At 35.4% G+C, this 12,539-nt stretch overlaps 1 protein-coding gene across 1 annotated transcript in view; it reads right to left on the bottom strand.

The window, feature by feature from the left end:
- The window catches only part of LOC110019540 (mitochondrial substrate carrier family protein E), a gene marked incomplete in the record, with an annotated part of 63,844 nt that overhangs the window by 51,036 nt on the left and 269 nt on the right, over window positions 1-12,539 (bottom strand).

Raw genomic sequence — 12,539 nt, 5'->3', positions numbered from 1 at the left:
AAACAGGCGCGTTCTCGGAGAAGGTTGCACGCGGGTAGAGCTCCCGTCCGATGTAAGAACGTCGGCGAGAGAAATTTATGCAATAAATAATGGCAAACACTAAAAATATAAAAAATTAGACAAATATCAATTTTTTTTCTTAAGGAAATGTGCTTGAAAATTAATTTTAAATCGACATGCATTTTATTTTTTAATACATTGCTATCTAATACATAGTTAGAACACTAGTTGAATAACCATATAAAGTTTGAAACAAAGAGCTCCTGCACTTTACTTTTCTCATCAAGACAAGGTTTGAATCATGATTACGTGACAAAAATTATCTTTCGTAGTTTAAAACTTTGAAGGTGCTGATATTCTTAAGAGAACAAGCTAAATCCAGTCATTTGTCACTAGAATCTTGCTAGTCGACCATCTCCAATTGGGCCTAATTAGTTGGCCCTCATCTTTAGTGGACCATCTCCACTCGGTCATCATTAATAAACCCTCTAAATCAATATAAAAGAAATGTAACCAGCGAAATGCACAAATGATGGATATGAAACATGTTATCCATGACATATTTTCCTATTGCTGTAATCATTATTTATATATATTTTATAATTATGTACACCCAATGCGTCAGTGAAAATCTATGAGAAACTTTATAGCCTAAAAGATAAACATGGTCAAAGATAACTCACAATAAGTCAAATGTCACATCAACACGAACCAATAAAAGTTGATGACTAACCAATGTCTCCCTAAAAAGGTATGCAGGACTTCTTAAACTTGTTGAGTCCCAATTTGTCTTTCAAAAGTACATGTTGATACGCCACCAACAAATTTTCATCATTCGACACGATCTCAAGGCAATATTTTGAGCAAGAAATATTCAAATCTTGATAAAAAGTAATGCAAAGCTCCGATTTCAGTAAATTTATACTCAAATTGGCCGGCTTGATGAGAATGACCCAATAATATTAAAACTAGGTCAATCTTAGTCAGATCAAGCCCGAATCAAATCATTAAATCACTCTTGAAAGATTTCTGGAGGCATTTGAAATGTCAAATGGATGTCAAATCTAGCGAGTTCATGTTCAAATCGAGCGTCTCGACAAGACGAACCCAACGAGCCAAAGATTGCTCAATTCCAACATTGTTAAGGCAATCAAATGTCCATCAAACATCATCTGATCGAGAGAAGCTCTCCGGACCGTCTGATCAAAATGGTTTATATTCATGCATTAATTGCACCGAAAACACTATATATAGAGTCTCACCCCTCACATGAAGGAGAAGGCTTGAGAGAGAATTTGAGGAGAAGGAGCTCAAGTCCAACATCATTGTTGTCATTGTCGATCGTCGTCGACCATCACCGACTGTCAGCGACCAACGGCAACCTCCGTTGACCACCGACGGCCGCCTCCGTTGACCACCGTCGGCCGCTGTCGATCACTGTTGAGCAGACGCGATCAGTCGACATTGAAACTTGAAAAATCTAGTAACACTTTCCCGTCTATGGAACAAGGGTCTTCTGTAATCATCAACTTATAGTGAATTTTTATAATGAGGCCAGACCCCGTGGTTTTTTCTCCTTACGGGTTTTCCACGTAAAAAATTCTAGTGTCATCACATGTTGTTTCTCTTTCATTTGAGTGTGCGTTGAATCCTCGTGCAAAACTAAGACGATAATTCATTACTCTACCGTCGCGAAATTTCTAGCACGCATCACATGTCTTGAGAGTTAGAACTGAGAGAATGAGGAGAATAGAGAATAGATCAAATATAGAGTTCAAGAGAGAAGTTCTTTATTCATATTTTAACTTCCTGTTTATAAGGGCCTAATTGTACATATATGCAAATGGGGAACAATTATGACAACCGCCCTAAACGCAATTAATGTGCTAGTTAATATCATATTTGTGTTATAATTTGAGTGAATCACAATAATTATCAATAGATAGACGTGTTGAGTTTGGCCAGCTAACCATACGAGAAGCTTAGGTCGTCAGGACTGTAATCAAGGTCTGTCGAGTGAATCTACCTATAACGCATGTCAATCGACTCAACCGAGTTGTCGACCGTCAAATGGGTTGGTTCAAATTATGCCCTTTGGTTTGAGATTTCAATTGTCTGACCATCCTTCTCAGTTGTTCAATCCTTTTGAGATTCATGCTGGCAGTTTTGGTACATGCACATTAGCTCTCCGAGTTTTCTTGATCCTCGATAGCGACGACTACGATAAGGATGGGATAATTATTAAACAATAAGTGACACCAAAATTGAGAAAATTAATTTAATAACCCACTTCCCTTTGGATTTCATGCTCAATGAGCATGGCTGCTGACAAGAGACATGACGATATGGACGCTCAACTTATAGCTACGGTAGGCTTTTGTGTCCCCGTCTATGTGACAGTCGTAAAGAAGAAAAAGGTCTTAAAATGGAGAAATGATTGAGACCCGAACTTGTATTGGACGATCAAATCACCTCATCAGATGACCCTGAGGGGCAAAAGTTGAAAAAACTTCACCAGGAAACCTTCGAAGATAGTGAATGTACTATACAATTCAAAGATTCATCCATTGCGCTCTTGTTGACCCCAAATTCTCCGACCCGGATGAGTTTTCTGCTTTGATTCCAAACAAGTCCAAAGGATCCTCCAAAGAGAGTAAAGGTACTGGTAGTGAAGATCGACAGGTGATCTGTGATAACCTGGATCAAGGAATACTTGTAATTTTTATTTCCAAATCAAAAGGAAAAAAATACTTCTAACTGTTTTTCATATATGAAAAACTTGATCATTTTTGCTTGTTGTAATTTGTTTAGAATCGCAAGCGAGTCAGCCATCTTATTCGGTCGCCAAAAGTTTCCAATTCAACTTATTCGATCGAATTGCCAAAAGTTTCCAATTCAACTTATTCGATCGAATTGTCACCTTCAGAGAGACTTACATCTAGGGCGATCTCTATGAAATATTGCAGACCCTTAGGGCTAAATACGTATTTTCACACCGACAAAACATTAGTTTTAAGGATCTGATCAATTTGAATCTTCATTTGATAATCAAATTATAGTTTCAAAGATTTGTCAAACAAATCGACCAAAAAGTTATATCAATTGTAAAAAAACTTAACGCTTTTTTGATTAACTAAGATTCATCGATTGGTTTGTTTACATAGGACTAAAGCAATTGCTTAGCCATTTCTCATTCGATCGATTGGATCTTTGTCTTTATCTGGTTTATTCCTTTCACTATGCATGAATCTTGTCATCACCTGCTAGGGTAACCCCAGGGAGCTTGTCTTCAAGATGATTTGCATTATGTTCATTAGCATATCTCATCGCTTGTGAGCAAAGAACCATCACAGAAAACCTCACTCTTTCGATCTTAGAAATTTGGGTTTGTGATGCAATGATGTTGTAAAAGAAGTCAACCGACCTATTGCAGTCGAAAGTTTTTTGCAATTCATGTATTTTCATTCAACGGGCATGTGTCTGTCGAGTTTTAAAATCGGTTGCCAACCAATTCCACCAACACCCTCGATTGGACCAAATTCCTCAGGCATTAAAAAACGAACAATCAAATGTCACGATGGGCTCGACATGTCGCCTTATCTTGTGATCCCCAATGTGTCAGTATTAAGGGTTGCCATGATTGCGACTCGAGATTAGTCGTCGACCCGTCCCATCATTATGTCTAGTTGTCTTTTCATGGTGGGACCTTAACAGGCTTTTGTCAAGAGAATCATGTTGGAATCATTGACCCCGTCCTCCTATAAATAGGGGGGAGGCCTCTGCTGTCTGCACTCATGCTCAAAATAACTTTAACGGGTTTGTGCCGACTGGGAGAGTGCAAATGGCTTTCACGTGGAGTCAAAGTCGAAGGTAACCTTCTGCCGACATGGATGATGGGACTCGTCTGGACCATGTGTTACTTTTCTTTTTTCTCTGTGTCGAGTGTCAAAGGAGTGGATTTTCTTCGAGTTAGGTGTTGAGGTCATCCCACCTCAGAAACAAGTGTAGTGTCTCATGGGGAAAGATTGCACTGGTAACACATTCCCATCGAGTGCAATACATCCATTCGATAACTACCGTCGAAGGTCTAGACGACTCTGAGGAGCTAATGGGGGGAGTAGATCTCGGTAGCATACCTGCGGGAAAATCCTCTCCCTGAGCTGATGGGGAGTCCCTTGGAAGCACTGACAATACGCTACCAGTGGGCACCATATTCATTCAACGACTGTTGTCATAGGTTGAACTGGGATGATCAACTAACAACAACATCTCCTTTCTCCATTACTCTTCGAGCCTTCAAACTTTCCTCCATTGTGGGGAAGATATGAGAGGATGGAAGGCGAAGAGAGTGGGTGCTCTAGTCGGGCGAGCTTCAACACAAAATCTTCGTCTTTCTCGTGCTCTCTTGAGGTTCTCTCCTTATAGAGAATGCAAATGCGGAGAGAGAGTGCGAGGTAAAAAAAGGGAGTTCTTCCTTCAGAAGTTTGTTATTTATAAAAAAATTGTAACTGATGTACATTTTTGTTTCTTATTACTTAGATGTTTTGTACCTTTCAATCGATATAAATGAGATGCCTAATTTTATTTTGTATTTGCTTCTTCCACTTGTTGCACATGGTCGTTTGTATTATTGGATTTTATTATTCTTTTTTCTTGCTTAATCATCATATTTTTATTTCTCTCGCTTATAAAAATAACGTTGTCTATGAGCCGCTAATCATTTAGGACCGTGATAGATTCACTCTCAGAAAACTTAAGGAAGTTTCATATGAAACATACCATCATTTAATAGCCTCGTGCAAGTCATCGCTTTAAATTTAAGCAAAACTCATTGGATCAAGAGTATTCTTGAGCAAACCCCAAGATGTGATTAACCAAGTGGGATATGTTTCCTTGGGGGCACTCTGGACAATAGAATAGACAAACACACATGGATTTCTGGTTTGAGCAGTCTATATAAGCAATATTTTGTGGATATTTGGCTCAAGGTGTTTTCATTCAATTTTTTTTAAGGAACTCTCTTGACATATCACATGATGTTTATCACGCACAGACTCTTTATGTTTATTTCTCTTGTTTGCCTGCGTTGTCGTATGTCCTTACCTTCTGATTTCTCGTTTCTCCATATCATTCATATGATTTGAAATAGTGACTTACTCAGAAAATATAATTATATAACGATAAACAAGCTGACGACTGATTAAAAAAACAAAACAGTTTGTGTGTGATGATATATAAGTCGGTGGAAACCTTTTAAATATTGACTAATCAAGTTAATAGACCCACAAAGTAATGACTCTACAAAAAATCATCATATTTTTTCGTTGGTGTTAATTTTTCCAGTTTCAAGGTGTTTACTAAAACTTAATATATACAAATAGGTGAAAGACTAAATAATAAGAAACTTGATTTGAAATTGTTGCATTTTTACTTAATTAAGCATTTTTGTTTACAACTTTTCTCTTGTCTTATGATGTTGACATGCACATAATAATCACATATATTTGTTGTTCATACTGCATGTCACATTTCCTTGATCATCTATGCCCTAATAAATAATTTTTATTTATTGAATTTGCGTGTCAAATTCACTCCTTGATATTTTACATAACTCATTTTATTTAACCACTAACAAAAACATCTTGATGATAGCAGGTTTTTCAATTTTAGGTTCATATTTTGATATTTTAACATCTCTTTTAGCTATTGTGTTTTTCTTTTTTGGGAATATGCGGTCACTTCATGTTCTTATTTTTGTTTTAATTTATTTTATTTTCCAAATTTTCATTTAGTTATATTGATGAACTATTAATCATGGAATATAATTTATATTTTTTTGCTCATGTCATTATTTGCAGGCTTAATTTTGTTATTCATATTCTTATTAGGTTTCATCTTGAAAGTTTAATTCATTTCATCATGTCCCCTGTTACCGGGGCGCACCGCCTTACGAACCCGGGGTGTGACAACTTCCTCCATTGTCATGCTTCCTCACCGAGTTATTGACTCGCGCTCTCGAGCTTCATAATAAATGTTGAGCAAAGCCCGAGCTTATAATATGCGCTCAACACGAGCCCAAGCTCGAGTTTGAGTTGTTATTTTGATAGACGAGTCAAACTCGAGTTTACTATGACTCGAGAACAATTCCTCTTGTTTACACCTCTATGTATTAATGTTAAAATTCATGACATTTCCATACAAAGTTATTTGAAATATCAATATAAGGAAGTTTTTATTTATTTATTTATTTATTTATGAAAGGAGTTCACATAATATCATATCAAATATATTAAAATTATTTTTTAATCAAAAAAAAAAAAAAGAAATAGCGACTCACTCAGAAAATATAATTATATGACGATAGACAAGCTGACGACTTATTAAAAAAAAAAAAATTGTGTGTGATGATATATAAGTTGGTGAAAACATTTTAAATATTGACTAATCAAGTTAATAAACCCACAAAGTAATGACTCTACAAAAAATCATCATATTTTTTCGTTGGTGTTAATTTTTCCAGTTTCAAGGTGTTTACTAAAACTTAATATATACAAATAGGTGAAAGACTAAATAATAAGAAACTTGATTTGAAATTGTTGCATTTTTACTTAATTAAGCATTTTTGTTTACAACTTTTCTCTTGTCTTATGATGTTGACATGCACATAATAATCATATATATTTGTTGTTCATATTGCATGTCACGTTTCCTTTATCATCTATGCTCTAATAAATAAGTTTTATTTATTGAATTTGCGTGTCAAATTCACTCCTTGATATTTTACATAACTCATTCTATTCAATCACTAACAAAAACATCTTGATGATAGTAGGTTTTTCAATTTTAGGTTTCATATTTTGATATTTTAACATCTCTTTTAGCTATTGTGTTTTTCTTTTTTGGGAATATGCGGTCACTTCATGTTCTTATTTTTGTTTTAATTTATTTTATTTTCCAAAATTTAATTTAGTTATTTTGATGAACTATTAATCATGGAATAAAATTTATATTTTTTTTGCTCAAGTTATTATTTGCAAGCTTAATTTTGTTATTCATGTTCTTATTAGGTTTCATCTTGTAAGTTTAATTCATTTCATCATGTCCCCTGTTACCACTTACCAGGGCGCACCGCCTTACGAATCCAGGGTGCGACAACTTCCTCCATTGTCGTGCTTCCTCACTAAGTTATTGACCCGAGCTCTCGAGCTTCATAATAAATGCCGAGCAAAGCCCGAGCTTATAATATGCACTCAACACGAGCCCAAGCTCGAGTTGTTATTTTTTATTTTGATAGACGAGGCAATCTCGAGTTTACTATGACTCGCGAAACAATTTCGATCGTGTACACATCTATATATTAATGTTAAAATTCATGACATTTCTATACAAAGTTATTAGAAATATCAATATAAGGAAGTTTTTTTTTATTATTTTTATTTATGAAAGGAGTTCACATAATATCATATCAAATATATTAAAATTATTTTTTTATAAAAAAAAAACAAGAAAGAGAATTGGCCTTAGATTAAAAAAAAGCTCAAATAAACGAAAAACTTTATATATCCACCTAATATTTGATACTCATAATCATCGCTAGGCAACATTGTCATCCATCGTTAGTCTATACAGTATTTCCCATATGTACTGTATAATTATTGATGCGTGCAAGGAAATTCGCGGCAATGGAGTAATAGTTTATCGTCTAAGCGTTGTACGAAACTTCAACACACACACAGATGAAAAAGAAATAAACGGTGATGACTCAAGAAGTTTTTATGTGGAAAACCCGTAAGAGAAAAACCACAGGGCCTGACCCAATTGCGAAAATCCACTACTGATTGTTGATTACATGAATCCCTTATCCCACAGAAGGGAAAATGATAACTATATTTTTTAGATTACAACGTCGACTAAAGGCATCTGTTTTGTGGATATCGATGGTGGTTAGTAGTAGTCGATGACGGTTGTCATAGGTCGTCGGAGGTCGGCGGTGGTGCTGAGCTGCAGCTTCTCCTCAAGGCCTCAGACTCTCTCTCTAGACTTCAACCCCCCTTTTATAGTGTTCTTAGTGCAATTAATGCAGGAATATCAACCAATTTGATCGGACGGTCCATAGATTTTATTCCGATCATGCCGCGTTTAATGAACATTTGACTGCTTTAACAATGTCCAAATTGAGTGATCTTGGGCTCTTTGGATTCGTTTTACCGATCTGCTTGATTCAAGTATAAATTTGCATGTGTCGACATCTGTTTGACATTCCAAATATGTTCAGAAATCTTTCATGGGCGGTTTAATAACTTGATCTGAGCTTGATTTGACTCAGATTAGAATATCATTAGGTCCGTTTCATCGAGCCGGTCAATTTGACTATAAGTTTGCTGAAATCGAAGCTCTGGATGATTTTTTATTAAAATTTAAATGTTTATTGCTTAAAATATTATCTTGAGATTTGTGTTATGCTTCGATATTCGTGTCGGATGATGAAAATTTAATGATGACGTATCAATTATCATCATCTAATTGTCAAACTAGAATTATCTGACAGCTATCTATTGTCCAAATATATATTGTCATATGCTCCTATTGTCTACAAGGATCTACTCCCATAATCAACGATGTAAAAATTCTATTGTAAGAATGGCAAATAAAGAAATCCCCGGGCTTTTCCGCAAAAAAAACATTCAATTTTATTTTCATCTTACGCTGTTTTTTCGTAGTTCAGACGCCCGTACACAGAATCGAGCACATAGGGTTTCAGGCAGAAGCTCAGTTTTTTCTTCGATTACGATGGCGATGGCTGCTCTGCGTAGGGAGGGAAGGAGGTTTGTCGTCTCCTTGGCCTCTTCCTCTCCAATAACCGCTCGATCGTCGATCTCATCCGAGTAAGACAAATGATCTCCGATATTTCATCAGTTTTGGCCCTTATACGATTTGTTAGGTGGTTCAATTTAGCTTGATTATCTGTTTTTTTTTATTTTAATGGAGAACACGGAGCACAGGAGTTGCAGAACAACATTAGATTAGATTCGTCAAGGGCAAATGGTGATGACCATATGGGTTGTCTGATCCTATTTGCAATTTTTTCCATTTCAAATGTCCGCCAAACATACATTGAGCTTGTTTCTTCGATAATTTTGTTAGTTTCAGAGTTTACGCCAATGCATCGTTATTGAGTTAGTAGCAAAATTGTTTAGCGATATAAATTCTATTGGTATTTGAGCTTAAATGGATTTGATAGTGTGGGATTGATCTCACAAACTATTTGATATAGATCAAAATTTTATGTGGTTGGGTTATTTCTATCATAGAACGATAGCTGTATACTAGCATTATCATTTTTCTTCTTTTTTCTGTAAAAAATGGATATGTTATTGCTATCAAATATGCATAGAAATCTCGGTAATTCCACTTAGATAAAATAATAATGGATATTTACATACACGCCACTCAATTGCTTTTTATTTACACATCTAACATCTATACTTCAATTTTTACATACATGCCCACCTTCCCTATGCATGAAAAGATGTATTTCACTTTTTCAAAGTTAAAATGGTGATATTTTGATGTAACATTAGAGATTTGAGTGATATATATGTAATACTTAAAGTTGAGGTGTCAGATATGTAAATACATTGTAGGTAGTTAGTCTTTTTTTGTTTGATTAGTCTCATGGGTGCTAATCTCTTCTCAAGTTTAGTGTTAATAATTGGTTTTTGACCATTTTGAATACTATCTATTTGAGAAATAGGCTTCATGTGCTGAAACTGGTATTATTTGAGTTTAACGGCCTTTTATGTATGTAGGCACCACATCCAAAAAATGAAAATAAACTTTTAAATTAGTAAATTTTATTTTTTTTAATGTGCATCACAACTTCTATATATTCCTGGTTTATTGTGAAAAAAACATTCTTTTGGTCTCTTTTCTATTTAAAATTTTCTATTTAAATTATCTTAAACCTTATTCAGATGTCTGAATATTCATGAAATTTCTAGCCAAATTGATTAGGCTTCTTCATGTTTTTTTTTTTCTAATTATTTATATATATGACTACTAACCACATTTGAGATAGCAGAGAGCCATGTTTGTTTGGTGTACGCTCAATTTCCACACAAATAGGTAAAAAAACTCTAGCATCACAGGATTAAATTTTACTCAAATTTTGTCTTGGATATGGAAACTATATATTTTATTTTTCATGTTTTTTTTGTTTCTTATGCAGTTAGAAATCGAATGAAGAGCGTTAAGAATATCCAAAAAATCACCAAAGCAATGAAGATGGTTGCAGCCTCAAAGCTGCGTGGGGTTCAGACTAAGACTGAAAAATCACGGGGCCTGTGGCAGCCATTTGTTGCTCTTCTTGGCGACAACCTAAGTATATTGTCAATCTCTTTTGTTCCTGGAATTCATCAATAGCAGTGAATTTCTTTGATATTTTATTTAGCAGTATACTTTCTAATATGCTTTTTCATGTTTTAGTGCACATGTAATATTTTTTGTCCATATTTATTAATGATATTGATATCAAATCGATACAATTAGTAGTAAGGTCGCTCTTTGCTCTTAGCTATTCAATTATTTTGTGCCCATTTTGCTGATTTGTAACATTTTTTGTTTCTAGCTAGAAAAGTACAGTGTACCTTATGGCTACAACTTACGAACTGGGAATTATTTATGCTATAGTCCCATTATGCTGATTTGCAATTTTGAAGTATAAATTTGTCTAGATTGCACTAATGGAATTGTAGGATAAAGCAACTGTTGGAGTATTTATTGAAGCACCCTTTTCACTGTTTTTAAAAACAATAAAAGTTAACATCCACACCATCTGCCACATAGACCTTCTAACTGTAGCTTTTTTTAAGCCAACATCTCTTATTTTAAAAACTGAAAGTGTTATTTACATCAAAATTTGACATTGCATGTAATTTGCGGTTGAGGTGGTCATTAGATCTATACTTTACGGTTGTGTTTACGTGCGCCGCATGTGAGGTGGGCTTGTTTGCGTGCTTGATTTCCTCTGCAACTTTTTTTTCCCTGCAATCTCATCTATATTGCAGCTACTCTCTTTACATTTTGGCATGCAATTTTTTGTTTATGTTTTCTAGATGCCATTTTGTGTTAGTTTATGGCTTTATTTTTCGACTAAATATTTGTTTCCTTGAGGGGGCTGACTTGGTTAAAATTGTAGATGTTGATGTGAAGAAGAATGTTGTCATCACTGTTACCTCTGACAAAGGCCTTTGTGGCGGCATAAATTCCACTTCAGTTAAAGTGAGCAAAGCTCTTACCAAAATTTATTCAGGTATAGATTGCTCTGCCCATCTCTTGAATTTTTAAATTATATCCGTATTTAATTTAATTGTGCTTATGCTATCAGGCCCAGAAAAAGAAACTAAATATGTTATTTTGGGAGAGAAGGGAAAGGCCCAATTAGTGCGTGATTCAAAGAATAGCATTGAGCTGACTGTAACAGAATGGCAAAAGAACCCTTTAAATTACACGCAGGTAAGATATTATAATGCTTTTGGTAGAATTAATTATCGTAGACTGCATTTTGAAATAGCCTTCAAGGGCAGATCAAGCTTTGAATGTAAGTTTGTGTTTTGATTATATCATGAAGATGATGAATTTTAAAATATGTAAATACTTTATTTCCTTGGATTTCTGTAGCAAAACTCCCTATAGTTTGATCTCATGACAGAAGGCAAAATTTAAAAATTAACATGTATGTTGTTGACCGAAAAAATTAAATTTTAAAAAAAGTAAAATAAAACATTAAGAACTATAAGAGCTTCCACTTTAGTATCATATAACTACTCCCATTATTTCTCTATTACAAACCCACAAGAGGTTATTTCACATGGCATACCCAGAGATGACACCCGAGTGTCTCAGACAGGAACTCCATTCAAAAGACTTCGTTTTTTCTTGCTCACCCCTCTTGTGACCGAAAGTGGCACGATACAATCACAATTAGAGCCAGTGAGAAGCAACGACTACATCAAAGCATACAAAGGTCTCGAAAAATCCCATATTCCCAGTTTGAGCCCATCTCTCCTTGTGCCCTTCGTTGGAAAAGCAACCACAGGATCACATAGGATCACACTATACGAAGACCTCTGAAACTCTTTCTGCGACCTTTGCTGGAAAGGCAATGACGGGATTGCAGCGGACGAAGATCTCTTGTGGTCTTGTTGGAAAAGAAATGAAGGTATTGTGGCTTCCGAAGACCTCCAAAACTCCCAAGTTTTCTACTCGCCACCTTCATCCGTGTCTCTTCCTCTTTATGTCTCACTTCGACCGCATGCAACGAAGCCCCTTTCTCCAGATCGAAACCATGCTCGCCCGCTCCTTCCTCTGCTTGGTAGCATATAATGGGATAGCAATTTACCGGGGCCTTCGAAAATCTCATCTTTCTCTCCTACCCTATCTCCATCACACAAGACCGAGCTCAAGACAATCGAAGTCGAACCCTCTTCTTCCTCCCGGTCATCCCGAGCCCGAACTATATATATTTTTATGGTTATATA

This window comes from Phalaenopsis equestris, unplaced genomic scaffold (assembly GCF_001263595.1).
Source record: "Phalaenopsis equestris unplaced genomic scaffold, ASM126359v1 Scaffold000061, whole genome shotgun sequence".
NCBI classification, from domain to species: Eukaryota; Viridiplantae; Streptophyta; class Magnoliopsida; order Asparagales; family Orchidaceae; genus Phalaenopsis; species Phalaenopsis equestris.
The sequence above is the reverse complement of the archived record's forward strand: the minus strand, read 5'-3'. Positions and strand labels throughout refer to the sequence as shown.